This window comes from Geotrypetes seraphini, chromosome 10, assembly GCF_902459505.1.
Source record: "Geotrypetes seraphini chromosome 10, aGeoSer1.1, whole genome shotgun sequence".
Taxonomy (NCBI): Eukaryota; Metazoa; Chordata; class Amphibia; order Gymnophiona; family Dermophiidae; genus Geotrypetes; species Geotrypetes seraphini.
Genome location: NC_047093.1, coordinates 137,821,176 through 137,827,175, shown reverse-complemented (window position 1 = coordinate 137,827,175; position 6,000 = coordinate 137,821,176).

Below are 6,000 nucleotides of genomic sequence, written 5' to 3'. Positions count from 1 at the left end.
GTGCCATTAGGCGTAATTCTCTGTCAATGGTAGGCGCCGGTAATATAGGCCTTTAAAACCTTGGCCTACATTACCATACCTACTTTTAATGGGAGCCGTGATCCTGAAAATGGCACCCGTAGTGTGACTTATATGTGATCGGTATCATTTTTGCAGACAGTCACCGATGACGGCACATTGTAAGACTTTCATCTTCCTGTTGGAGACACACATCTAAGCAAGGACAAAACCTCTGTTCCTAATGCCATACCCCATGTATGAGTGATACTTACTGGTCACAGCCCAGTGCGCTCGGTGGTGCCTGAAAAGTGATGGTTGGATCAACACTGCTATAATGGATTGGAAAAACGCCACCAATAAGAACATCCCCAGCTTTCTCAAATCCTTTGGTGGGCAGGGCAGGGGGTTTCTTGCAGCCTGTGTTAGTGGCGTTGGAAACCGGAATTGTAACCAGGAAAAACCATGCAGTGAACAGAAGCATCTTAGAACCAGAAATGGCTTCTCTTCCGTTGCTTTGACATGTTCATCCGCACGCAGCCTACAAGGACAGAACAAAGCTTCCAGAGGTCATGATTCTCAAATATAACATCATTTACTTCTCTGTTCATTTGCGATCCCAGTGAATATTTTCATTACCTATATGAAAACGTTTGTGAAAGAATAACTGAGGAAAATTAGACACAGAGCAGTTTCACATGGTAACAAAATACTAGTTGAAGACTTGAAGCGGTCCAGAGGAAAATGGTAGGGGGTCTGAGTCACAAGAAGTACGAGAAGAGACTAGAGGATCTCAACATTTCTACTCTGGAGAAGAGGTAGGGATAGGAGTGATATGATACAGACATTTAAATATTTGAAAAATATTAATATAGGATCAAATCTTTTCTAGAGAAGGGAACTTGGTAAAACTAGAGGGCATAAATTGAGGTTGAGGTGTGGTAGACTTAAGAATAATGTTAGGAAATTCTTTTTCACGGAGAGGGTGGTGGATGCCCTGAAATGCCCTTCTGAGGGAGGTGGTGGAAAGGAAAATAGTGACAGAATTCAAGAAGCATGGGATGAACACAGAGGATCTCTAATTAGAATATGAATGGGCAGACTTTCACGATCTGAATCCCGCAAAGGAGATGGTTTGGTTAGGTTAGAGTGAGCTTTAATGGCAAATCCAGTAGTTTGAACCTAAGGACAGTACCAGGTGGACTTCTAAGGTCTGTGGCCCAGAAGAAACAAAGAAAAAAGACAATTTAATCATGAAATTGTAATGCTTGTAGTTATACGGCTGACTTGGATGAATCTTTCTGGTCTTTAATCTGCTGTCATTTACTATGTTACTATGTAAATAATTGTATTATAGAAACATAGAAACATAGAAATAGACGGCAGATAAGGGCCAAGGCCCATCCAGTCTGCCCACCCTAATGTCCCGTTCATATATGGAGGAAAGAGTTGCCCAAAGATTAGAGCATTGTGACCCTGCTACCTTTTCGGATTCTGTCAGGTACTTGTGACTTGGCCACTGTTAGATACAATATATCAGGGCTTGATGGACTGAGTATGACAGTTCTGGAGGTTTTTTATGCTTATGTCTTTGGACAAGACACAACTCAAGGTGCCTTCAATGAGACCCCCGACATTTGATTTAATGATAGTTCATCTAATGACAATTGGTTGACAACACGTTATTAAGTGGCTGAAATTGAAATTGGAAATTCAATGCCAGCCCCATATCCGTCAAGAAGCATTGAATTTCAGGGTGTTTTGGGGGGCTGGACAAGACATAACTGCCTAAGCCAATATTCATCAGCTGGCTGGTCAATGGCCAATCCGCTGAATGGGAGATTCAGCGGGAAATAGTTGAATATCGGTGGATAGTTGGCTATGTGCTGTTTGGCCAATGAAGAGCTATTTTTGACCTGCCAAATTTACTCTCCCCCCTCCCCCCTGCTTTTATTAAGCCGTGGTAGAGGTTTCTACTGTGATTAATGTTGCCCCGATGCTCATACAATTTGTATGATCATCGGAGCATTTAGTACCCTAGGCCGCGGTAGTAAAAGAGAGCCTTATTTATTTTTAAAATTTATATACCGTATAGCACTAGACAATTTATATCTATATTTCTATATCTATATAGCTACATTAATAATATTCAAATAGGAAACAGTGACATCATAACATTTTCTCTTAAAAGTAAACCTAGTACCTTACTAATATACCAATTACTTCACAGATATGCTGAAACAATTACATTTTAAATATTTTTTAAAATAGCATTCAATATTGCGCGGAAAATATCTAATGGCTCATTGGTCTAAACAAAAAATAAAAGGGGACAGGATTCTGAAGCAAAAGTCAGTGTAGTTTTGTTACAAAAAAACTATAGCAAGCTACAGAAAGTAAAGATTAGTACACAAACATTTTTAAAAGAAGTTACTTCTAGATGAGCAAGGAAAGATTTTTTTTAAGTATGGGGGTTTGTTGGATTCTTATTGTCAGATTGATGTATAAATGTATAAAACTTGACACTTGGTGGATGTGGGGATGTTCTGTTATTTGTGATTTTAAAAAGTTAATAAATATTATTGAACTTAAAAGATTAATACACAAACATTTTTAAAAGAAGTTACTTTTAAAAAACTTCTTTATGAGCGAGGAAAGTTAACAGGATAAAACCAAAAAGCATGAAAGCTTGTCAATGTTGTTCCAAAAGTGCAGGTGTGGGCAACGTCATGTAGAAAATTCTACATATTGTAGGAGGCTCGCTATACAGAAACGGACAAATGTGACCTTCGTGGCTTCTTTCATCATTTTCTGTTGGCTTCCAGGGTTAATACTTTGAATCAATTAAAGTGTGTGGTAGAGTTCTTTAATAGCAAAAATTGACGGTTCCAGTCCTTTATGATGACATACCATTTTATGTGGCAAGATTATAAAAAATTAAAGTAAAAAAAAAAAAAAATTAGCAACATTAATTTTAAAGCTTTTCCATGAGGGATTAGAAATCTCTTCCTCTGTCTTTGCCCTATCTCTTACTCTTAAAGATTTCCAAACGATAGAAGGGTATTAGATCTTACCTACGGTAGCTCTGAGACATGAAGAACCAAAAATGTACTCTCAAGAAGATAGGAAGAAGAGGGTGGAAGAGATGATAACAAACATTGAAATCTCTGGTATCTATATACAAAAGAAGAACATTTTTCACAGAAGCAGGACCTCAATATGAAGGAAGCCAAAAGGGTTGGTGGAATCCTGCAACTGCCTCCCAACAAATGGTAGCAACACAACAGTGTCGGATTTCAAGATTCCTTGAGACATAGACAAAGGGGTGTGAGATAGAAAAGGAAGGTCAAGTAGGAGATAAAGACAAGAGCAGAGGTGGTTGGTCAAGTGGTCTTTCATTGTCAACAATCTGTACATTACTCTATATTTTTTATTTTACTTCCATGTTTAGCATCAATTTATGCTGAGAAAAGTGTAATCTATATTCTGCATCAAAGGACGGGGAGAGAGGTGTTAAGAAGAGGTCAAGGATTCAGATGTAAGCTGCTAACAAATGCCTCAAGAGCTGGTGTCCTTTATCTGATTGATGAACTGGTAGAGTGTCATGGATATACAAGCCACATTTATAACAGAATCTGTTGAGTGACGATGATGATATGTCTATATAAGGTTTTCAGTTCGTATGAAATATTTGTAGTTCTTCAATCGTCAATTCTTTATCAAGTCTACTATGACATGTTGTCCTGTCTATGAGGAGTGACCAGTGTTCCCCACCTTGTTGCTAAGTATAACATATTCAGTCTACGGTATTTATCCCTTTTCACTAGACACTCCTCTGTTTTGCAATGTCAGAGGCAAAATATCTAGGGATTGAGGAAGGAACAAAAAAGAAAAAAGAATACTCTTGGACAGTTAACTCAATTACAGATCAAATCTCTGGAGTTACTGTATATAATCCACAGGAAGATAGAATGAGAGGAGGGGGGGGGTGACAGGTCCAAAACAGAAAGAGTCAATAAATCAGGAAACTAACATCACAGTTAGAAATATAGACATGGTAGATTGAGGGAGAAATGTCTCATCTAGTCTGCCTACTAAGATGGGTAGGGTTGTAACAGTCGTATCATGCAGTTTTCTGCTTGTTTCCTTCTATGCACTCTATGTTGCTCATTTTGCGTGTAACCTTAGTTTATAATTTTTTTTTTCTATGCATAAAGCCTGTGTTACAGGTAGAAAAGAGCTTTTAAAAAAATTATGCAATTGCATTAGAACGTGAAAAAGTAGGTGCATGGAAAGAGTGTACCCACTTAAGAACTTGAGAAAAAGTGATAGGAGTTGGCAGGGTAACGATTATTACTCCGTGTGAAGAGGATGCGGGACAAGGAGTGTTAATTTGGGAAAGATTGATTGTTATTATTGTGGGCAGAATGGACATTGGGGGAGGAGTGATAGGAGGGGCAGGTGATGGTACTTTTTTTTTTTACACATCTTAGATCAGGGTGTCAAAGTCCCTCCTCAAGGGCTGCAATCCAGTCAGGTTTTCAGGATTTCCCCAATGAATATGCATGAGATCTATTTGCATGCACTGCTTTCATTGTATGCTAATAGATCTCATGCATATTCATTGGGGAAATCCTGAAAACCCAACTGGATTGCGGCGCTCAAGGAAGGACTTTGATACCCCTGTCTTAGATGCTTTGTAGAATCTACAATTTACAAGGGAGTGCTGAAAAGTTCTCAGCTCAACCAGGAAGAAAATGATGTGGATATGGCTCAATCAAGATCATTCTGAAACAATGTCAAAACATAGAATTTCATTTCTGTAAATTGGCACTTAACGAAATCAGATGACGCTCAGAATTTAGGAAGTTGGTTGGTTGGGCTGAGAACTTTTCAGCTTCTCCCTTCGTATCTTGAAACCTCTCTGTCTTCACCAAATTTCATTTTTAGATTTTTTATTAATTTTTATTGCAGAATACAGTTTGAAAATGCCCCAGGGCACCTCAGAGTTCATCTCGCCACCCTACAGGAAAGTTTGCTGTGTCACAGATGCAAAGAACAGGGAGGCTGATGAAATCATCTTTTCATAATTGTATAAATTGTGTCTAATAAAGTTTCCATTTTTAACTGAAAACTGATTAGGCTCTGGAGAATGATGCACTGTATCTGCAGAAGTGTCCAAACATCTCTGGAATTCTTTGCTGATTTTGTCTCTCAGTAATTTTTGCTGTACTGTTGCTTCTTCCTCTACACACCCTTCTGCCATAGTCTAAGGCAGGGATGCCCACACTTTTTGGGCTTGCGAGCTACTTTTAAAATGACCAAGTCAACATGATCCACCAACAATAAAATTTTAAAAACACAAAGCACACTGTACGCAGAGAAAATGTTAATTATCATTTATGTTCTGCGGGTTTCAAAGAGGTCAAGGCAGATGACTTTATGCAATGTCACCTGAGGAACAAACTATACAAAAATAGACAAATATACCCCTTCCCTTTTTACTAAAACGTGATAGCGGTTTTTAGCGCAGAGAGCTGCGCTGAATGCCCTGTGCTGCTATCGATTCTCATAGGTTTCTTGAGCTAAAAACCGCTATTGCGATTTAGTAAAAGGGGGCCATAGTGCAAAATATAGACAGCAGATATAAATCAAAATGGACACATTTTGATCACTAAATTGAAAATAGAATCATTTTTCCTACCTTTATTGTCTGGTGATTTCATGAGTCTCTGGTTGCACTTTATTCTTCTGACTGTGCATCCGATATTTCTTCCCTTCTTTCAGCCTGCTGTATGCTTCCAGACATCATTCCTTCCGCCAACTTTTTCTTTCCTCCCCTTTTTTTTCTTTTTCCCTTCTTTCTGTCTGTCTCCCTGCCTGCTCCCAAACCACCGCTGCCATCGGGGAACAGGTTTCCAAACCAGCGCCGCCTCACGTTCTCCCTGCTTCCCCACACAGAAGCGTCAGGCTGACCATATTTTCTCTTCCCGACGTGATTTT